Raw genomic sequence first — 24771 nt, 5'->3', positions numbered from 1 at the left:
GAAATTATGATCATTGTTAGTTCAAAACTTGCACAATAATTAATCCTTATGCTGGCCGTTCAAAGTTTACTGGCAAGCAACTATTATGAATCATCATAGTTTTTTCAGATAACTCTAATACTGGACTGAGATTTCAATAAAAACAATCTTTAAGCTGAACACTGTACATCTTCTCTCTATAGTTGTACTACGGTGAACTTTAACTATCCTTTTAGGAAAATTACGTGGTGTACTTCCTACTGAAAGATCATCACGGAATTCACTACTCCAAAACTTTTATTAGCTTTTGTTAACGAATGTAATTACTTTCAGTTCAATAAAACAGGCTACTCGGAAATATCATAGCACTTTCAATAGTGTCCTGTCAGGGTAAATGAATAAGCTAAAATAAGCGTGCTGACCAAAAATTTTAAAGAACACAAAGTTATACTGAAAAAGAAACTGCAGAAGTTGTCCCTGCAGTTATGCAATATCCAACTGATAATTTGAGATCAACGTGATGTCATTGTGGATCTCCTGTGGCTATTCAAAAAAGGTGACAGAAGTTTCCGTGGCTCTTGCTTTGTAACAAGGTCTGAAAATTGTCTTCTTAGTGTCGGATTTTCGTAGTGCAGAGATAACCAAAGTATGCCATGAATAATAAGCCAAATTACTTCCACATCCAAGGCTATATCATATAATCTAGCAGTTCTTCTTGCCTCGTTCAGTTCACAAGATACGAACACTTTGCGCGCCATCCACCAACTAACTCTTGCAACAAAGAAGCCCTACAATTCGACCGCCAAATCCACCTTTTCCATTCTATCCAGTTTCGTTGCAGAGGGGCTACGCTCCTTGTTTTGCATAATTACAAACCTGCATGCTCTGTCCGTGGACTAGCATTACAAGCAAAGTTTTAATACTTCCATTCATTTACAGTACAATGCTTCTGAAAGTACGTCCGTACGTTAATTAAAATTTCATGAATGATCATAAATAATTAATAAAACATTTAGAGACCTTAAATGAAAGAACATGGCAATACAGAAGTCACATTAAGTAGAAACAGACAAAGAAGTTAGATAAGACAGTTATAGTCCATATCGATAATAATGTTTCAATGTGACAGAGGAAACTGTAAGGAATTTCAATATCATGGCATAATCATTGTGGCGAGTAGGAAATAGTAATTGTGGTATCAAACATGGTGACGAGGGTGCTATGATCAATTGTTTGTACTGTTCTCAAAAGTTCTGCCCGGGACATTTTCTAATATGATCTCATTTTCACAACTAACACTATCATTTGATGCAGCAAAATACACTAGTATGGAAGTGACATTTTACAATAGAAAAGAACTAGCTCGTATTTATAGAAACATTATGTCATACATTGATTGTCCAATAATATAACTTCTGTACATATAATTATGTATGTACGCATTTATATATGTACGCATGTTGAAGGGTGAAAATAAATGTGTTTGTTAGTGTTTAAACAGTCTTTCTGTTGTGTGCTCTTCGTATATTGCGGAGTTTAGTATCGTTAGAGAATAGGACTCCCGTCCGCCTACAAAACTGACACAGGGCTCATCAATGTATGGCCTAATTGCTACAAAACTAGGCATTTTCTTAACAGGGAATCTTCACCACTGCGTTCACCAATAGAAAGTTTCACCCAAATGCGTCTCATGCAGTTGAAACGCCTACCTTGTCAGTGCGGTACCACATGTTAGGGTTTCTTTCCGTTCTGTTTACGTACGGAGCAAGGGAAGAGTGGCTGCATAAATATCTCTGTGCATGCTGTAATTAGTCGAATCTTGTGTTAGAGAAATGAATGGGTAAGAGAAATATCTCTATTTTCTTCACTTAATACTTACTGTTGAAAATTTGTAAGTACCGTCGAGCCCCGGCGTAGGCCCAAACTACCTGTGTAGAGTTGCTTTGGCCTGATTGGGGCAGTCAGGACGTTAATGACAATTTCATTCGGTTGCGTTTCTCCTAATCAACCTTTATAATGGAGTCCGTAGGCATTAGAACTTCCTTGATTCTTCAGAGTAAGCTTCAGAAACAGGGAAGCATCTTTGACAGGAATAGTGTTCTCCCAAACCGTTGCCTACAGTTACTAGTATCCGTTGTTTGGTTGTTGGCTCATGCAGGATTCTGGAAAACATAATGAATGTTTTCCAGAATACTGTGTGCACCAACAATCGACCAACGAATACTAATAACTGTAAGCAACGCAACAAAATCGATCTCACAATGTCAATAATTCTCGCCATATTCAGTACTTACATGCCTCGTTTATACATCTTGGTAGAGCTACACGACTCCCACACTGCTGCAGACAGTCAATAAATATGCGCCATCTGATGATGAATCGCTAGGCGGTTCGAAACCGGTAATGGGATAGTAAAGATTGAAGAACAAAACAATAGGGGACTGTTTGTAGTAATTTGAAGAAATTTTTCTTCCGATTTTTCTTGACAGTCTACCGTGACACAAACGAAGCTGTGGCTATTCGTACTGCCTTTCTTTGAATACGTTCAGTATGACCTGTTTGATATGGGCTCCACACACCTGAGCGATGTTCTACGACGGTACACGCAAATATTATGGTGATGATGTTTGGTCTGGGGGGGAAGGGGGGGGGGCGCTTAAAAGCGTCGTCATCAGCCCCCGTACAAAGTCCCAATTTTTTCACAGTCCAATTTTTTACACAGTCCAGTCCAGCCACCCCCGTACAAAGTCCCAATTTTTTCACAGTCCAATTTTTTACACAGTCCAGTCTAGCCACTGTCACGAATGATGACGATGAAATGATGAGGACAACAGAAACACCCAGTCCCCTGGCAGAGAAAATCCACAACCGGGCCGCGAACCGAACCCGGGACCCCATGATCCAGAGGCAGCAACGCTAGCCCCTAGACCACGAGCTGCGGACACACAAGTATTACGTAAGCAGTCTCCTTTGTAGACTTTTCCCCTTTTCCCAGTGTCCTACCAATGTACTGAAACCTATTTCTAGCCCCCTGTATCTACGAATCAGCCTTTATCGTCATTCACTTTCGCATAATTAGAAATTGTGACACGTAGATACATTGTCTGATCAAAGGTATACCACCAGATGTCACTAGAGGCGGACCTGTCAGCATAAAATGGGTCGGGCAGTATTGTGTTGTTAGTAAATACACAGTGAAAGCAGTATGTGTCGATAAGGAGAGCTCAGTGACCTCGAATGTGGTCTAGTCATAGGAAGTCATGTCCGCCCCCGGTAGCTGAGTGGTAGGGTTAGCTACCCTCTGTAATAAAAAAACTGAGTGAACAGATCAACGAACAACCTGAACGGGTGTCATGAGACGTCTGCCCCGAACATATGCAACGAATAAAATAGAACAAAATTAGATCAACAAAGAATTTAAAAAAAAATGTGGTCAGCGCGACAGACTGTCAATCCTAAGGGGCCGGGTTCGATTCCCGGCTGAGTCGGAGATTTTCTCTCTCAGGGAATGGGTGTTGTGTTGTCCTAATCATCATCATCGTTTCATCCCCATCGAAGCGCAAGTCACCGAAGTGGCGTCAAATCGAAAGACATGCACCCGGCGAACAGTCCACCTGACGGGAGGCCCTAGTCACACGACATTGGAAGTCATGAGTAAAAAATCCTTCAGGGACGTTTACCATTCTAAAGCTGCCCAATTCGACGGTTGGTGACGTATTCGTAAAGTGGAAACACGAAGGATAACAGCTATACTGAGACAGACCTCATGTACAGGGACCATTGAGTGTTATGGAGGGTGGTTGTAAAAAATTCATGTGAGAACAGCGGAACAGCGGAACTCTTGAATACACAAGTAGTACAATGCCTAAGCGCAATGCGTTATAGAGAATGTGGTACAGTAGTCTAGCAGATCCTCATAAGTCACATATTTCTGTAGTCAGTTCTAAGCTATGCTTGAGAGCAACGCTACTGTACATGGACGACTGGAAACGAATGATGTGAAGTGATGAATTACCCAATTTTTTACACAGTCCAATCTAGCCTCTGCCACAAATTATGATGATGATGATGATAAAATGATGAGGAAAACACAAACACCCAGTCCCCGGGCAGAGAAAATCCGCAACCTGGCGGCCAGTCGAACCCTTGTGGCAATCCGGTCGAGGGATTTGGGTTTGTCGAATGTCTGGGGGGGCCCTACCTGCTATCATGTGTATCGCCAGCAGTGAATCACGGAGGAGGTGGTGTTACAGTATGAAGGCGTTTTTCGAGGTTAGGGACAACAGAAAATATATATTTTATAGTACTGTGCGTTTCGTTCAATAGAGGAACAAACTGGGACGACGATTATTTGTATCGGAAAGACAATGCACCCTGTCATAAAGCATCATCTGTGAGGAAGTGCTCTGTGGACAATAACATTTTTGAAATGGCCTGTTCTGCCCAGAGTCCTGACCTGCACCCAATGGGCCACCTTTAGGACGAGGTCCAAACGTCAACGTCCGACATCGCTACGTCCTCTAGTTTCGGCTGTTGAAGAAGAAAGGGCTGTCATTCGTCTACAGTCACCCAGTCATACGACTGAAAGCGTCCCCAACAGAGTTCAAGCCGTCATAAAGGCGAAGGGAGAACATGCTCCGTATTAATATCCACTAATAGATGTCCAGACACTTTTGATCTGAAATTATCTCTAGCATATAGAAGATGACTGATTTCGTTCGTGACTCACTGATACTGTAGTTATAGAATAAGACGGTTTCCCGTTTTGTAAAGTGCACGATTGCTTTTCTTGGGACTTACAACAATTTTCCAATGTTTACACCACTTCCCAGTTTTATCAAGACCCCGCAATAATTGTGTAGCTTCATTATAGGACACTGCATCATTTCTAAAATAAAAAGTCTGACGTTAATACTGTACACCAAGTCATTAGTATTCAACATGAACAGCAAGGATCCGAAATCACTTCCATGCTGCACACCTGAAATTACTTCTTCGATGACTCTCCATCCAATATAACGTGCTGCATCCTCTTTACCAAGAAATCTTCACTCCAGTGATTACTCCGCCACCAGACGACCGACACTTCCTAGCAGTAACTGTTTGCCGTGGCGACTAGAGCGTGACTGTTTTTCGATCAGTGGGAAGTGGACGAGCAGATTACTGTGGACCTGTTCTTTCGTTCCTCTTGAAGGTACAAACAGCGGTGCTCCTGCGCAGCCTCTTGGGAAACGACGTTCAAGAATGTTCAGAGCTGTGGAGGGAACGAATGCAGACCAGTTTGGACCCAAGTGGGTCCTACTTTGAAGGACGCTACCACTAGTTAAACATACTTAGTATATAGATACGTCTTCAGCATAAGCCTCGTATATTTTGAAACTTCCTGGAAGATTAAAACTGGGTACCGAACCGAGACTCGATCTCGGGACCTTAGCCTTTCGCGGGCAAGTGCTCTACCATCTGAGCTACCCAAGCTAGTTCTGCAAGGTACGCAGGAGAGCTTCTGTGAAGTTTGGAAAGTAGGAGACGAGGTACTGGCGGAAGTAAAGCATTGAGGACGGGGCGTGAGTCGTGCTTGGGTAGTTCAATTGGTAGAGAACTTGGCCGCGAAAGGCAAAGGTCCCGAGTTCGAGTCTCGGTCCAGCACATAGTTTTAATCTGCCAGGATGTTTCACATCAGCGCACACTCCGCTGCAGACTGAAAATCCTGTTCTCGTATATTTTGTTCAAATCTTATTTACAGTACTCGTACATTATACGGAGGAGCGGAAGAACACGCCTTATGCAAACCTTTCGTCCACTATGTAGCTGTACTACTGCTACTACTACTACTACTACTACTACTACTACTACTACTACTACTACTATTGATAGTGTTGCTACTGCTAGTATAGTTTATCAGAGTGCTTGAGACTGAAAGCATCAATATGTTCTTCGTAACGTGTTTGGAAAGATCTCCCTTTTTTGCCTATGTAGAATTCAAAACTACTTTTACACTATAATTTATATATTTTTCTGTGTTCTGATACTTTTATGTTTACTGTATGAAGCGAGTGGTGTCCAAGTTTGTTGATAGAGGAGGAAGATTTTTTATGTTGCTATTTCTATCACTATTTTCTGTGTGGAGTACAGTCAGGCTGCTGTGCATGTAGCTTAACAGACACAGACAAAGTGATATTCACAACAGCCTGACTGTATTCCATACAGAAAATAATTTGATCTATTAGAACAACTAGAAATATCGATACACAACTAAAAACTTTCTCAACACAGGTTAAATAAACTAGCAAGGTTCAGTACCAGTTTTTAGCAATTTTAAACATTTATTTTTGCCTAAAGAGAAACCATTTAGGAGGTACCACCATTTCATAACATAATAGCACTTCTGATATTTTCACGAATAATTTTTTGTCAATGGCAACTATGTATAAATAGTACTGTAGCATCTTTACATCAGAGTGGCCGAGCGGTTCTAGGCGCTACAGTCTGGAACCGCGCGACCGCTACGGTCCTGCCTCGGGCATGGATGTGTGTGATGTCCTTAGGTTAGTTAGGTTTAAGCAGTTCTAAGTTCTAGGGGACTTATGACCTCAGAAGTTAAGTCCCATAGTGCTCAGAGCCATTTGAACCATCTGTATATCATATTAGTAATAATAACTCTTGTGTATACATAGAAATGTAACATCTTCATATTTGGATAGTCTTTGACTTGTTTGAATGTTGTGTAAAAAATCTTACACCGTGCTTGAAAACCACGTAAGCACTGTTGGAAACAGTAAGTAATTTTTCAGTTTTGTCTCAAAAAATGGCTCTGAGCACTATGGGACTCAATTGCTGAGGTCATTAGTCCCCTAGAACTTAGAACTAGTTAAACCTAACTAACCTAAGGACATCACAAACATCCATGCCCGAGGCAGGATTCGAACCTGCGACCGTAGCGGTCTTGCGGTTCCAGACTGCAGCGCCTTTAACCGCACGGCCACTTCGGCCGCCTAGTTTTGTCTCAGTTTTGTAATGTACCTACGTACTCTTAGCACGACCAGTAGTAACCTAAACTCGAGAAATAGTGTAGAATGATCAGGCACGTGAAGATGAGCGCCCAGGACTCGACCGCAACGTGCATTCAAATAAAAATAACGATCTGTGGCTGAAGGCTATTTTTTTATTTTTTTATTTTACGAAAATCGGTTTCCCGCTTACAAGGTTAGAGGCAAATAGAGCTCAATGTACGAGGAAGACATTGGTTGGAGTCCGTTCTCAGGCATAGCTGTGTGTTTTTAATGTATTTTTACAATGTATACGATGCATACACAAAGAATGGAACGTCAAAAATGTGAAAGCATGTGTATTGCTTGTGTAATTTGAAAAAATAATTACAACAGTAAGCAAAAGCTTTGACTCACGATGCCTGTGATTTAACACTAATGTTCTGGCTTAGTGACTCACAGCTAAAAACCATTTTCGCTAAAAGGAACGTTGTAGGCAGTAGTAGGGCATGACTGCACAGACGCCATTCGGTAGCTGGCGTTTCCTCCGAAAACTGGCTGAAAAGTTGGTGGTGAAGGCAGGGTATTGCCAATATTGTAGTTAACGCCAAATCTTGAAGTTCAGGTATTTCATTACGTCTTCGATTTTGTCTGAACTACTGTTTATAGCCAGTTCTGGTCTCACATACTTCAGTTTGGTACAAATAAATGGGTAACCACATAATACACACGGTTCAAGTGCAGTAACCTAATCTCGACACAGCCGTACGTTATTGTTCACAAGCGGCAAACAATAGGTCACCAGAATTCACAAAGCAAGTCACTATCTACAATATCATCACAGTTAAGAGGGGATATCATACTGTTCTTCAACTCGAATAGCATTATTAATGTTAGAAATGCACAGTAACAATTGGTTCTCAGCAATATACATAGTTATTTAGATCATTGCTAGAGATCTACACTGTCGTTAATATCACATATATATCCACGTTAAAAGTAATGATCAAGAACTGCCACTGAATTACTGAGCAATAAGCGGCAGTGTTACTGGCTACAAATTCATAAAAATACGTGGACACTATTTTTCTTCTTCAAAGTTAATACACTCGTTTACATGAATCAGCGCCATTTTGCAAATTACAGTAAATTTCATGAAATTATTAATTAATGCTTGAATTAATTAGTAGTGTATGTCGTCTGATGCAGAGGAAATTCATTGAACAAAAGTATGTGATCAGAGTCAATAACCTCACAGTATTTATAACAGAATTTACAATGCAAAATGGCAGACACTCTGCACTTCAGACTCGATTAACACAGAAGACAATTTCAGGAAAAATAGAATGCGTTATTGTAAAGTTGGATTATTGCTGTATTGAATAGTATAGGCCTTAATACTGAATGTGTCTCGTAGCTCACTCCAAAGCTGCAGTGTCGTACTGTATGAATATTATCAGTTAATTATACTTACTAATTATGATGCTCTCTAGTCTAATTACACCAATGTATTCAGAGGATTGAGATGACTAGTTTGAGTAACAAAGTAACGTTGATCTAGGTCTGACTGTGAAACTGAAGTGTTCATGTGTCTACAATACATTACGAAAATGGATGTTAGAATCTAATCAATCTTTGAAAAAAATTGCTAATTACTGCATTACAGAAAGAGTTGCAGGTCACAAATTCATTAAAATACATGTACACTATTTCTCTTCTGCAGTGTGAATCCTCTCTTTTACATGAATGAGCGCGAGACATACAGATTGGAGGGGGTACCCAATCTGCTACGCCTATAGGTGAGAGAAATTAAGAAAAACGGTCCATGCTGCTTTCTAGGTTATGTACTAATTACAGCGCCGGCATGTAACTTCTGGTAACCACATTAAAACAAATACGTACTTACTCACCAGTCAGTGAAAACAGCAGTGGGATGTCATCCATGTGAAATTATGAGAAAATAATAAGGTTGTTTGATGCGCATGTCCAGATGAGTGATTTTGGAATATAAGCGTCCTCATTCTTCATCATCAGCCGTCTAACAAGCGCTTCCGGTTAGACTTTTCCTTGCATTGTAGTTTTTAGCTGTTTCTACGTGTTTTATTACATCATCCACCCATCTTTCATTAGGTCCCATCCTCAGAACAGTTCACTCAGCTAGATGTCTCACCCGCATCCATTTTATTATATCCGCAGTTAGTCTTCCGATCCAATGTGTTCGCTGAACCATTTGCTTCTTTCGTCTGCCTCCCCTAGTAATTTCCATCGCGAATCTCATCTCCGATCGCTGAGCAAACATCAGTTTTTCAGTGATTTTTTCATTAAAAGCTCGTAACTCACAGTCATAAGCTCACAGTCATAAGATGGAACTCATATTATCCACTGATTATCAACTTTTAAGTGCCAGCCACAGTGAGAAGCTTAGTTTTGAAAATCCTATTTAGTTTTCAGACTCATCAGAAGCTTACATTTTAAAATCCTGTTTAGCATACCAAAAGGACTCAGTGCCAATTTTTGTCTTCTGTTTATTTCTTTTGCTGACCATGCAGTGTTTGTCCTCATCTAGTCTACATATAAAAACACTGCACCTGGTTCTATGCCGTCATTGTTAATTTGTACAATTTTTTTTTACATTTTGATTTTACAATACTTAGATCTGTTATAATTGATTTTGAGGCCTGTTTTCAAACTTTCTGAATTAACTTCTTCGATTCGTAGTTTATCTGCACTAGAGGGGAAACAAGACAACGTCGTGCTAGAAACGAATATGGTTCGGACATGCTCCACTATCAAGTACTCCTTCTTCATTTTCCCACCTAAAGGAACTGAAACATATCGTGGGACGGCTGATAATAGTTTTCGCCGTATTAAATATTGTTATCGGACTTTTCTTTAAGTTTCGATGATGTCAAAAGATGTCTCAAGAACCTATGAATCCCAGACTTCAAAATGGTCCCTTACAGCATTCTCACTTCCATAGCTGGTTGTCCTCTTTGATGTACGAAAATTCAATGTTTTCTTTTCTATGCGGCTGGTGATAACTGTAGTTGACATCTCGTACGAAGTGCTGTGGAGCTATATATTTCTGAATTTTTTAAATGTCTTTTCTGTCTACTTTCTTGTACGGAGAATAATTACGGCATTGTTCCTCACCTGGGGAATGTTTTCTGCTGCAGATTTTATGTAAATATTTTAATAGGTTCAAATGGCTCTGAGCACTATGCGACTTAACTTCTGAGGTCATCAGTCGCCTAGAACTTAGAACTACTTAAACCTAACTAACCTAAGGACATCACACACATCCATGCCCGAGGCAGGATTCGAACCTGCGACCGTAGAATATTTTAATAGTATTCCTTTTGAAATACTTCACCTAAGCACAATTATACGAGGGTCGGTCAAAAAGTAATGCCTCCCATTTTTTTTCTACTTAAAGAAATTAAGTTAAGTGAAAAATTTGAATTTGGCGCCATTCCTCAAACCTTCTTCTGCAATCCACTGCAGTAGTAACTTTCTGTGTCAACAGGTGGCAGCACAGCAGAAGTTTGTAAGATGGCCGACATCGATGTTCGTTTGAGACAGCGTTGTGTGATTGAATTCTTGAATGCAGAAGGTGAAACGCCCATACGCATTCATGAAATACTGAAGAAGGTGTATGGTGTTGTGACAGTGGATGTCAGCACTGTTAGACGATGGGTTCGTCGTTGTAAGGAAGCTGAAGGGCAAACACCGTTGACTGACGAAAAGCGGAGCGGCAGGCCGGTGAGTGCAGTGACTCCACACAACATTCAGCAAGTTGATGACATCATTCGTGGTGACCGTCGGGTGACTGCAGATGAAGTGTGTCGCATTATTTCTCTTAGTAAAGGCAGTGTGATCACGATTATTAAACAATTGGGGTACTCAAAAGTTTGTGCACGGTGGGTTCCAAGAATGTTAACCGATCAGAATAAAGAGGCAAGGAAAACAATAGCCTCCCAACACTTGCAGCGCTTCCGTTTGGAGGGAGATGAGTTTCTGAAAAAAATTGTGACCGGGGACGAAACATGGGTGCATTTTTTTGAACCCGAATCAAAGAGGCAGTCAATGGAGTGGCGTCACACAAGCTCGCCGAGGAAGAAAAAATTCAAAACTGTGCGATCGGCAGGGAAAGTTATGGCAACAGTTTTCTGGGATACAGAGGGTGTGATTCTGGTTGATTTTTTGGAGCAGGGATGCACAATAAATTCTGTTCAATACGTCACAACCCTCAACAAACTTAAAGCACGTCTTCAGCGAGTTCGCCCAACAAAATCAATGGCAGATGTTCTTCTTTTGCATGACAATGCAAGACCACACACCAGTCGTCACACCTCTGACGAGATTGTCAAAATTGGATGGGAAGTTTTGCCTCATCCCCCATACAGCCCTGACCTGGCACCATCAGACTTCCATCTGTTCGGGCCACTAAAAGAAGCTCATCGTGGGATTCATTTTGAAGATGAGGAGGCCGTCAAAACATCCGTGCGTCAATGGCTTAGGAAGCAGAGCTGTGATTTTTACCGTGCTGGGATACATGCCCTTGTTCAAAGATGGACCAAAACTGTAGAGATGGGCGGAGATTACATTTAAAAATGACAAAATGATCCTCAATGTTGTGGTTTTCAACCTATGTAATTGCATTTAAATTTCCTGACAATTAAACGTAGAAAAAAAAATAGGAGGCATTACTTTTTGACTGACCCTCGTATTTGCGCCTCTTTGCTTCCTATATCTCGAATAGCCTTAAGCATTTCATCTGTCCTTTCTTATGGAATATTATTTTTGTTATCAGCTATTTGTGTTCATGGTTTATCTCTTGGCAATACAAGCGTTTACAGAAGTCTTGAAATGTTTGTAAAATTGTCTTCCTGTTGCAAGTTACTACCGTGTCCGCCGCCGTAACTGATGATCTGTGGTGTCACCCCAAAATAAATTCTAGCTTCGGCTTCTGCATGCTCTCTATTCTTTTAAACTATTTCTTTTACTCTATTTTCATTGTATTTTCTCGTACCCTCTCGAAGGATTTTCGGAGGGATTTTGTCTGATTCAGTATACACTGAGGTGGAAAAAGTCATGGGATACCGCATTATGTCGGGTCGGACCTCCTTTTTCCCTGGATAGGGCAGCAACTCGACGTGGCATGGACTCAGCAACTTGTTGGAAGTCCGCTGGATAAGTATTGAGCCATTTTGCCTCTACAGCCGTCCATAATTGCGAAAGTGTTGCCGGTGCAAGAGTTCGTGCACGAATTGACCTTTCGATTATGTCCCATTAATGTTCGATGAGATTCATGTCGTGCGACCTGGGTGGCCAAACCATTCGCTCGAATTGTCCAGATGTTCTTCAAACGAATCGCGAACAACTGTGGTCCGACGACATGGCGCTTTGTCATTCATGAAAATGAAGTCCATGAATTGCTGCAAATGGTCTCCAAGTAGCCGAGCATAACTATTTCCAGTCAATGACCGGCTCAGTTTGACCAGAGGACCCAATGCTTTCTATGTAAACACAGCCCCCACCATTATGGAACCACCACCAGCATCGACAGTGCCTTGTTGACAACTTGGGTCCATGGCTTCATGATGCCTGCGCCACACTGCGCCATCAGCCTTTACTCATCTGACCATGCCACGTTTTTCCGGTATTCTAGGGTCCATCCGTCATGGTCACGAGCCCAGGAAAATGCGCTGCAGGTGATATTGTGCTGTTATTAAAGGCACTCAGTCGGTCGTTGCTGCCATACTCTATCAACGCCAAATACTAAGTATACCTTCCTCTGACGCTCCACTTTCATTTCTACGGTTATTTCAAGCAGTGTTGCTTGTGTGTTAGCCACTGACAACTATACGCAAACGCCGCTGCTTTCGGCCGTTGAGTAAAGGCCGTCGGTTCAAAATGGCTCTGAGCACTATGGGACTTAACAGCCGTGGTCATCAGTCCCCTAGAACTTAGAACTACTTAAACCTAACTATCCTAAGGACATCACACACATCCATGCCCGAGGCAGGATTCGAACCTGCGACCGTAGCAGTCGCGCGGTTCCGGACTGCGCGCCTAGAACCGCGAGACCACCGCAAAGGCCGTCGGCCACCACGTCATCCATGGTGAGAGGTAGAGCCTGAAATTTACAGTCCTCGGAACACTCGTGACACTGTGGATCTCGGAAAACTGAATTTCGTACTGATTTCCGAAATGCGACGTCCCATGCGTCTAGCTCCTACTACCGTTCGTCGTTCATAGTCTGTTAATTCCCGTCGAGCGGCCGTAATCACGTTGAAAACCTTTCCCATGAATCACCTGAGTACAAGTGACAGCTCCGCCAAAGCACTGCACTTTTATACCTTGCGTACACGATGTTCTGGCCGTCTGTATATGTGCATATTGCTACCGCATTACTTTCGTCACCTCAGTACATTACACCATGTGTTTAATTCAGTGTGCTTGCAACTCTCGTATTCTCATTTGTAGCTGTCTTGTTGAACTTTAGCCTGGTAAATCTCAAATAGGCTCTCGTTACCTATCCTCCTGATTTCTTGCCTCGCGTGACTGTTTCGCTCTATCTCTGAATCCCTTTTTCTTCTGCGTCTTGTGAGTCTATGATCTCTTAAAATTCTAAAGTGGTTTAGGACTGGCACCTCTTATATGATATTTAATATCATTTCTTTACTGTTTATACTGTGTAGACCATTTGAGCTTCTCATTATTCCAGTAAGAATGAACATGAAAGTCCCGTAACAACACTAATGACTCCGTCCTAGAGAGGCATTTCGTTGAAAATGCTGAAGAAGGTAAACAGTATTAAAGAATGTCGCTCAGCAGGAAATATTGAGGAAAAGAAGACTACAGAGAGGATTTTCATCGATAGGTATATCATTAGTATTGATCGACAGATAAATCATTAGAGCAGGTCGGACGTTTTTCTGAGGGCTACCTTATCTTCTAGCCGAGCGTTTCTTAAACTGTTTTCAGTTGAAATCTGCGGTTCCGTGAAGAGCACTGAAGGTTTCTTTTGAATCTAACTTGCTTTTCTACATAAAATTCAAGAAAGTTACTTAAAGGAACCCCTCTTGGAAACTGAAAAAAGTAGATTAACATCTATCCCTCACTTCCACTTACCAATTTCAATGGTCATTGAGAATGAGACACCGACAACAAAAACATCTGTACTTATCAGAGATCAGACGGAAGACTCAACGATGAGTGGATTCAGAAAGGGTGACTGAAACAGACCATTCCATTGAAAGAGTAAACGTCGCCCGTCACATAGTGCACCCCCCTCCACAACAGTGCGTAAGTGCGTATGAGTCTGAAAGAGTATGTTTATCTTTATTAGATAAAGAAAAGTACGTATTTGTTCCTAAATTAGCAAAATTTTGTACACCTGACTTTAAAAAAGAAGGATCTCACTACGTACATATAGAGACTCATAAACGGCAGGCAAAAGGGGGCACTTGCACACTCAATATTACCAGATATTGACACTTCTAAAGCTGAACGGTGCGTTAGTTGGTTGTTTGATTTGGGGCAGGAGACGAAAGAACGGGGTCATCGGTCCCATCGCATTAGGAAAGGATGGGGAAGGAATTCGGCCGTACCCTGTCAGAGGAAACCTCCCGGCATTTGCCTGAAGGGAAATCACCGAAAGCTTAAATCAGCATGGCCGGACGCGGAGTTGAACCGTCGCCCTCCAGAATGCGTGTCCGGTGTGCTAACCACTGCGCCACCTCGCTCGGTTGAACGGGACGTTAGCTGACTTAAATGGAGTAAATGGTATGAATAGTGACTTAGCTGTTTTCTTTTCTGGTTTTCATTTGTGCTCCTATGCTGTTGTTCCGAAATCTTTTGCAAGGGCACAAGGGGAAAAGTGGAAGACTATAGGACTTTCATAGCTATATTACGTATTCGTCTTGGTCCATTAGTGTACCAATGGATTTAAACATTTTTTCTTCCCCTTATATCACATTCTGTATTCGCTGATTTATTATTAACCCATGTCATTTTTACTTCCTAAAATTATTCTATCACACAAAAATATTCTCGCGCGGTTTTAGTAATGAATGTCTGCGAGTCTACTAAATAACGGATTGAAAATTATCGCTAAAAGAAATACTGTGCTACTTTTTATGTTTACTGCCGTTTCTGCACTTTGAGAAATATTGTTTTGTCATTTTTTCCTGAATTTTGTTGCTTTTGAACAGGATTTTTTTCGTAGTTCTGATTTTAATCGTATATCAGACATTTGATATTCATTGACGACCTAACGTGATTGGTGTATCAATAAAAATATATATTGCAAATAACGAATTGAAAATCTGAATGTTAATCATAAGACTGATGTAATTTCAGACCATTAAATCAAAATTGTTGTTTTATTATTTATGATAATTATCTATAGTATGTATTTTGCTTATTCTAATGAGATATATTTCCTATTTTACTACTGAAGTATTCTACGTAAAAAGCATCGAATAGATATCTATTAGACGATTAAGATACAATCAATTGTATGTAGCTTAAGACAAATTTAGTTATTGGGACGATAGTTCTCACACTAACTGTCAGTTATCTAAAAAGTAGACATTTTCGAGTATTGCTACCTCTTTGAAAAGTTTCTACTCCTTTAATCAAATTATAGAAATGGGTTTGTTTACTCGTATTAGTTAATTTATATCAATAGTTCGTTTGAGTTATATATTCCACTGTTAACAGTACTATCAACGTGAGTAACCATTCAAACGTTATTCTGACATAAAAAGACTCTGTACTGCGTTCAGCAGAGGAACAGTTCGGAGACGATGGTTGGTTGTGTCAGCACGACCGTGCATTCTGTTATAATGCAGCATCTGTGAAGCAATGGTTCGTGGACATTCACATGCCTGATATGGACTGGTCTGCCCAGAGTCCCGAAATGAATCCAGTGGAACATCTTTGGGATGGGAGAACAATCGATTTCGCTATAGGTCCCAGCGTCTAACATCACTGCCTACTCTGGTTTGGGCTGCTTAGGCAGAATGGGCTGTCTATTCCTCCACAGACATTCTGACACCTCACTGAAAATGTCCCCAGCAGAATTCAAGCCGTCATACTGACCATTGGTGGACACGCCCCAATGTAACGTCCAGTAATTGGTCTTTTGATCGTGTGGTGTGTGAATATTAACCTCAGACTTGTAAACAAGATGGAGTTGTACATAATGAAGAACTATCTAAAAAAGATGAACAAATATACTCAGATCCTGAGAAGATTTCAAAGTGGTGCAAAAATTGTCAGCTTGTTTTAAGTGTCCAGAAACCTAAAACAGTGCACTTCACTAAGCGCAAAAAGTGTCTTATATTTACGATATCATCTAAGATAAGCTGCCATCAACCAGCTCATACATATGCTTGAGTGTCACGATTTATATCCATATGTGATGGAATGATCTCTTAGACTGAATCGTTCTCAAGACAGGTAGCACATTTTTGCATTGGTAGAATACTGAGAAAATGCAGTCAGTCCCTAAAGGAGACAGCTAGCAAATCATTTGTGTGTCCCATCTTAGAATACTGCTCAAGTGTGTGGAACTCACAGCAAATGGGACTAACAGGCAAAATTGAAAGCATACAGAGAAGGGTAGCATTGATGGTTACATGTTTGTTTGAATCACACAGATGTTGAAAAACATAACCTGGCAGAATCTTGAAGATAGGCCCCAATTATCCTGCGAAAGCCTACTCACAAAGTATCAACAAACAATATTAAGTAAATTATCTACATATATTCTTAATCTCTGTATATATCGCTCCATCAACGACCGCGAAAACAACATTAAACATAGCACTCACACAGGCATTAAAGCAGCCGAGCTCCATCCGCAACTAGGTGAGGAAGAGACCCTAAAACGTGCTACCATGGTAAATATCCTCTCTCATGCACCTCGCAGTCGTTTATAATGAATGTAGATATTTTGGCATTTCGTAAATTAAACCCAAGGCTGTGGGGCTCCAGAACTCTGAATCCCAGACAAAATTGTTATTTATGTATAATTTTACCACTGTTGCGAAAAAATTACTGTTCTTAAAGTTTGCAACATGTCACCTCATTATATAAACGAATACGAAATTCAAGCTACTTAATCCTGACAGAAAAAGTTTTGCATACACCTTGAAATATTTATTTCACACACATGTATTCAGCAGCTCAAACAAAGATCACAATCCTTTAAAACTTATAGCAAAACAATAATGTTGTTATGATTTCTTTGCACATCGAGATAATGTTTCTGTTTTGGTATATGTTCTTTACACGTAGTAGTTTCCATACACCATCTTTCTTTTACAAAACATGACAGTTTATATGCTATGTGTCACGATAGTATAAGGTGCCTGTAACCACTGGAGACATTCTATTTTACTTGTTTATTTTCACATTTAGATATACGTGTAGTTTTCAGTCAAAAACCTCCCAAAAACCGTGTTTGAAATAACGTTTTTGCTTCCGCACTAGACAGTGCCACAAGTTACCCAAAAATCGCAACACAAAAAAACACCTAAGTCATACAGCACATGTAAATCCACGTGGTGATGGAGATTCAAACCTTCGAAGCGCGTTGCGTATAAAAACAAACAGTGCTAGGTAATAGTGAGCTTGTTGTTTCAGTCGATATCAGTAACAGTCACAGTAAAACTAACCTAAATGTTCGCATTTAAAGAAAAGTACAATTGTGGAAATTATGTTATGTGCTTAGCAGCATGATACTAACGATTGCGGTGAAAATATGTGAAGCCATAGTATATGAACAGTTTCACTAATCTGTTGGGTACGAGAACTGTGGTTGTAACATGACTGTTAATCTCATGCTGCAAGATGTATATACGAGGGCAGTTCAATAAGTAATGCAACACTTTTTTTTTCTCGGCCAATTTTGGTTGAAAAAACCGGAAATTTCTTGTGGAATATTTTCAAACATTCTCGCTTCGTCTCGTATAGTTTCATTGACTTCCGACAGGTGGCAGCGCTGTACGGAGCAGTTAAAATGGCGTCTGTAACGGATGTGCGTTGCAAACAACGGGCAGTGATCGAGTTTCTTTTGGCGGAAAACCAGGGCATCTCAGATATTCATAGGCGCTTGCAGAATGTCTACGGTGATCTGGCAGTGGACAAAAGCACGGTGAGTCGTTGGGCAAAGCGTGTGTCATCATCGCCGCAAGGTCAAGCAAGACTGTCTGATCTCCCGCGTGCGGGCCGGCCGTGCACAGCTGTGACACCTGCAATGGCGGAGCGTGCGAACACACTCGTTCGAGATGATCGACGGATCACCATCAAACAATTCAGTGCTCAACTTGACATCTCTGTTGGTAGTGCTGTCACAATTGTTCACCAGTTGGGATATTCAAAGGTTTGTTCCCGCTGGGTCCCTCGTTGTCAAACCGAACACCAGTGCAAAGGAGAACCATCTGTGCGGAATTGCTTGCTCGTCATGTGGCTGAGGGTGACAATTTCTTGTCAAAGATTGTTACAGGCGATGAAACATGGGTTCATCACTTCGAACCTGAAACAAAACGGCAATCAATGGAGTGGCGCCACACCCACTCCCCTACCAAGAAAAAGTTTAAAGCCATACCCTCAGCCGGTAAAGTCATGGTTACAGTCTTCTGGGACGCTGAAGGGGTTATTCTGTTCGATGTCCTTCCCCATGGTCAAACAATCAACTCTGAAGTGTATTGTGCTACTCTTCAGAAATTGAAGAAACGACTTCAGCGTGTTCGTAGGCACAAAAATCTGAACGAACTTCTTCTTCATGACAACGCAAGACCTCACACAAGTCTTCGCACCCGAGAGGAGCTTACAAAACTTCAGTGGACTGTTCTTCCTCATGCACCCTACAGCCCCGATCTCGCACCGTCGGATTTCCATATGTTTTGCCCAATGAAGGACGCAATCTGTGGGAGGCACTACGCGGATGATGATGAAGTTATTGATGCAGTACGACGTTGGCTCCGACATCGACCAGTGGAATGGTACCGTGCAGGCATACAGGCCCTCATTTCAAGGTGGCGTAAGGCCGTAGCATTGAATGGAGATTACGTTGAAAAATAGTGTTGTGTAGCTAAAAGATTGGGGAATAACCTGGTGTATTTCAATGCTGAATAAAACAACCCCTGTTTCAGAAAAAAAATGTGTTGCATTACTTATTGAACTGCCCTCGTATAATATATGACACCAAGATTGGTTTATTGCATCGCCTTTTGAATTCGCACGTTTTTATATTTTGTTTCCTTTATTTCTCGTCAGTATAATTCCTGGATGATGGTCAAATACCGAAATCTGTGGCAATAAATACGAAATTACAATATAGCGTTGTATCATTTTCTACGACATATACTGCCAAAAAAAAATTATTACACATTTAAAGACGACGTCGATTTTGATTCGACGCCACCTCGGAGATAGTAGATGTACAGGTGATGGTTCCAACATCGTCCGACGACGCCTCTCCCTACAGACAGCGTAATGGCATAGCTACCAAAGCGCCATCTGTCTCTATCCTTTAATAGGAAATGCTCACAGCCAAAAGACTCCGTGTGGTGCAAAAGTATAAAGCCAGCAGACAACCATATCACACAGACGCACTTGTGCTTCATACAGCCAACTGAGTGAGTTTGAAAGGGGTCAAATTGTGGCCGACCGAGTGGCGGGATGGTCCTTTCGGAGAAATGCCACACAAGCTGGAAGTGGTCCAGTGGTCCAGTGAACATCCGTAGACGAGGTTCTGGACATCCACGCAGCAGAGACGCCCAGCAGAATCGTTGTACTGTAAGGGCAGTAGTGATAGATAAGAGGCTTTGTGAGCCGAGGTATGTCAACAGGAACTGTTGTGAACCAGTTGTTAGCAATGGGATTATGGGCACGCACACCCCTAGCCCGTCTTTTACTCACGCCACAGTATCGACGTGCACAACTCGACTGCTCCCGTCAGAGGATCACTTGAAAAATGGAAGGGCGCACCGCGATCTTCAGCGATTAAAGCAGATTCTGCCTGAGCGCAAGTGATGGTTGGTTGCGTGTACCACGTAGACCTGGGGAGCGCTGTCTTATGAAGTCCTTTCGTCCAAGACATACTGGCCGTGCTTTAACGTCTGTGGTGTATGAACTACGACTCTTGTTCACGTTTGGTGTTTCCCGAGGGGACGCTGAACAGTACCTAGTACAAGTAGAATGTTGTTAGACTCGTTTTATTACCGTTCTTGCAACAAGATGGTGATGTGTTGTTCCAACAGGATAACGCTCGCTCACACATTGCCCGTGAAACTCATTGTGCTGTACAAGACGTGCTGCAACTTCCCTGGCCAGCACAATCTCTGGACTTCTTTCCAGTCGAGCACGTGTGGGATACGACGAGACGAGAAGTGACACATGCGACTCGTCAGCCAACATCTCTTGCAGAACTAAGTGAACAGGCCGACCAGGAGTGGAATAACGTATCCCTCGACAGTATTAGCCATCTGTACGATGGAGTGGATGGCAGAGTTAGCTTTTGTAGGCTACACCACATATTAATATGGCGGTTTCAGCATGTGTCGATACGTGATACTTCAGAACCACTTGTGCTGTTGATTCCATAAATGGTTCAAATGGCTCTGAGCACTATGGGACCTAACATCTGAGGTCATCAGTCCCATAGAACTTAGAACTACTTAAACCTAACTAACCTAAGAACATCACACACATCCATGCCTGAGGCAGGATTCGAACCTGCGACCTTAGCGGTCGCGCGGTTCCAGACTGTAGCGCCTAGAACCGCTCGGCCACTCTGGCCGGCTAATCATTCCATACACTCCATATTCATTGTTGCAATAATCTATCTTGAGTGAACTGGAATCCTTTAAAAATGTATACTAATTTTTTTCCGGCAATGTATTTCTACTGTGGGTTGTCGCCTAAGCAAAGGGTATTTGAGCTTCAGTCATTGTTTTCAGAGGAAATTTAGTTCTGCAGATTACAGTGTGCGGCAAGATGAGAAGTTTTTCCAACCATAATTGTGCCATGCTGCCCGTAGCAATATACGAGGGTCACTCCAAAAGAAATGCACACAATTTTTTTTAATCCATCTTTATTCTACATGTTTGAAAGTTTTATAGTGTGTAGATACATCCTTTAGGAACAATATTTTCATTTCTCCACACAATTTCTATCCCTCTCAACTGCCTTACGCCATCTTGGAACCAGCGCCTGTATACCCGCAGGATAAAATTCCCGACCAACATGGTGGAGCCACTGTTTGGCAGCGTGCACAAGGGAGTCATCATCTGCAAACCTTGTTCCACGAAGAGAGTCTTTCAATTTCCCAAAGAGATGATAGGCACATGGAGCCAGGTCAGGACTGTAAAGCGGGTGTTTCAGTGTTGTCCATCCGAGTTTTGTGATCACTTCCATGGTTTTTTGACTGACATGTGGCCGTGCATTGTTGTGCAACAGCAAAACCTCCTGCTTTTGCCGATGTGGTCGAACACGACTCAGTAAGCTTGAAGTTTCTTCAGTGTCGTCACATATGTATCAGAATTTATGGTGGTTCCACTTGGCATGATGTCTCCAAGCAAGAGTCCTTCGGAATCGAAAAACACCGTAGCCATTACTTTTCCAGCAGAAGGTGTGGTTTTGAATTTTTTTCTTTGGTGAATGTGCATGATGCCACCCCATTGATTGCCTCTTCGTCTCTGGTGCAAAATGATGGAGCCATGTTTTATCACCTGACACAGTTCTTCCAAGAAATTCATCTCCACCATTCTCGTACTGTTCCAAAAGTTCACTGCGCACCGTTTTTCTTGTTTCTTTGTGAGCCATTGTCAACATCCTGGAACGCACCTGGCACATATCTTTGTTAACGCCAACACTTTCAGTATTCTGCAAACACTTCCTTCATCTATTCGTTCACTGTGATGCGTCTGTCAGCCATCACCGATTCGTTAACTCTCTGCACATTGTCTGGTGTGTGTGCAGTACGATGCCTGCCGCTGCGAGGACAATCCTCAATATTGCCGTGCCCGCTTTCATCACGTAACCTGCTTGCCCACCGACTAACTGTACTGCAATCGACAGCAGCATCTACATACACCTTTTTCAACCTCTTATGGATGATTCCCACTGTCTCGTTTTCACAGCACAGGAATTCTTTGACAGCACGTTGCTTATGACGAACGTCAAGTGTAGCAGCCATTTTGAATACATGCCGTGACTGCGCCACTCACGGGAACAGGTTGAACTAAGTTTGAAAACAAGCGGGAAGGATGTACATCTACATCTACATCTACATTTATACTCCGCAAGCCACCCAACGGTGTGTGGCGGAGAGCACTTAACAGCCCACTGTCATTACCTCCGTTTCCTGTTCCAGTCGCGTATGGTTCGCGGGAAGAACGACTGCCGGAAAGCCTCCGTGCGCGCTCGAATCTCCCTAATTTTACATTCGTGATCTCCTCGGGAGGTATAAGTAGGGGGAAGCAATATATTCGATACCTCATCCAGAAACGCACCCTCTCGAAACCTGGACAGCAAGCTACACCGCGATGCAGAGCGCCTCTCTAGCAGAGTCTGCCACTTGAGTTTGCTAAACATCTCCGTAACGCTATCACGCTTACCAAATAACTCTGTGACGAAACGCGCCGCTCTTCTTTGGATCTTCTCTATCTCCTCTGTCATCCCGACCTGGTACGGATCCCACACTGATGAGCAATACTCAAGTATAGGTCGGACGAGTGTTTTGTAAGCCACCTCCTTTGTTGATGGACTACATTTTCTAAGCACTCTCCAATGAATCTCAACCTGGCACCCGCCTTACCAACAATTAATTTTATATGATCATTCCACTTCTAATCATTCCGCTCGCATACTCCCAGATATTTTACAGAAGTAAGTGCTACCAGTGTTTGTTCCGCTATCATATAATCATACAATAAAGGATCCTTCTTTCTATGTATTCGCAATACATTACATTTGTGTATGTTAAGGGTCAGTTGCCACTCCCTGCACCAAGTGCCTATCCGCTGCAGATCTTCCTGCATTTCGCTGCAATTTTCTAATGCTGCAACTTCTCTGTATACTACAGCATCATCCGCGAAAAGCCGCATGGAACTTCCGACACTATCTACTAGGTGATTTATATATATTCTGAAAAGCAATGGTCCCATAACAGACCACAGTGGCACGCCAGATGTTACTTTAACGTCTGTAGACGTCTCTCCATTGAGAACAACATGCTGTGTTTTGTTTGCTAAAAACTCTTGAATCCAGGCACACAGCTGGTCTGATATTCCGTAGACTCTTATTTTGTTTAACAGGTGACAGTGCGGAACTGTATCGAACGCCTTCCGGAAGTCAAGGAAAATGGCATCTACCTGGGAGCCCGTATCTAATATTTTGTGGCTCTCATGAACAAATCAAACGAGTTGGGTCTCACACGATCGCTGTCTCCGGAATCTATGTTGATTCCTACAGAGTAAATTCTGGGTTTGCAGAAATTACATGATACGCGAGCAAAAAACATGTTCTAAATTTCTACAACAGATCGATGTCAGAGATATAGGTCTATAGTTTTGAGCATCTGCGCGACGACCCTTCTTGAATACTGGAACTACCTGTGCTCTTTTCCAATCATTTGGAACCTTCCGTTCCTCTAGGGATTTGCGGTACACGGCTGTTAGAAGGGGGCCAAGTTCTATCGCGTACTCTGTGTAGATTCGAACTGGTATCCCGTCAGGTCCAGTGGACTTTCCTCTGTTGAGTGATTTCAGTTGTTTTTCTATTCCTTGGACACTTATTTCGATGTCAGCAATTTTTTCGTTTGTGCGAGGATTTAGAGAAGGAACTGCAGTGCTGTCTTCCTCTGTGAAACAGTTTTGGAAAAAGGTGTTTAGTATTCCAGCTTTACGCGTGTTATCCTGTGTTTCAATGCCATCATCATCCCCGAGTGTCTGTTTCGAGCCACTTACTGTTTTAACGTAAGACCAGAACTTCCTAGGATTTTCTGTCAAGTCGGTACATAGAATTTTACTTTCGAATTCACTGAACGCTTCCTGCATAGCCCTCCTTACGCTAACTTTGTCATCGTTTAGCTTCTGTTTGTCTGAGAGGTCTTGGCTGCGTTTAAGCTTTGTAAGTAGGCTGTGTAGATTTTTTTATTGGTAACGCCACGTAGCGCTCTGTATGAAAATCACTGGCTGTGCTGTGTGCAGTCTGGGGCTGGTTTGCATTGTTGTTGGCTATTGTAGTGTTGGGCAGTTGGCTATTAACAGCGCGTAGCGTTGCGCAGTTGGAGGTGAGCCGCCAGCAGTGGTGGATGTGGGGAGAGAGATGGCGGAGTTTTGAGAGCGGATGATGTGGACATGTGTCCAGCAGAGACGGTAAATTTGTAAGACTGGATGTCATGGACTGATATACATTATGTCTTTTGAACACTGTTAAGCTAAAAACATTGTTTGTTCTGTATCAAAATCTTTCATTTGCTAACTATGCCTATCAGTAGTTAGTGCCTTTCATTTAGCTGGCAGTATTGGCGCTCGCTGTATTGCAGTAGTTCCAGTAACGAAGATTTTTGTGAGGTAAGTGATTTGTGAAAGGTATAGGTTATTGTTAGTCAGGGCCATTCTTTTGTAGGGATTATTAAAAGTCAGATTGCGTTGCGCTAAAAATATTGTGTGTCAGTTTAAGCACAGTGATGTATAATTTTTCTAAGGGGTTGCTTCAGCTTGCAGTGAAGCTCTCTTTGCTTTCGCAGTAGTTTTCTAACTTTGTTGTTGAACCACGGTGG

This window comes from Schistocerca serialis, chromosome 4, assembly GCF_023864345.2.
Source record: "Schistocerca serialis cubense isolate TAMUIC-IGC-003099 chromosome 4, iqSchSeri2.2, whole genome shotgun sequence".
Taxonomy (NCBI): Eukaryota; Metazoa; Arthropoda; class Insecta; order Orthoptera; family Acrididae; genus Schistocerca; species Schistocerca serialis.
This window is presented reverse-complemented; position numbering follows the sequence as displayed.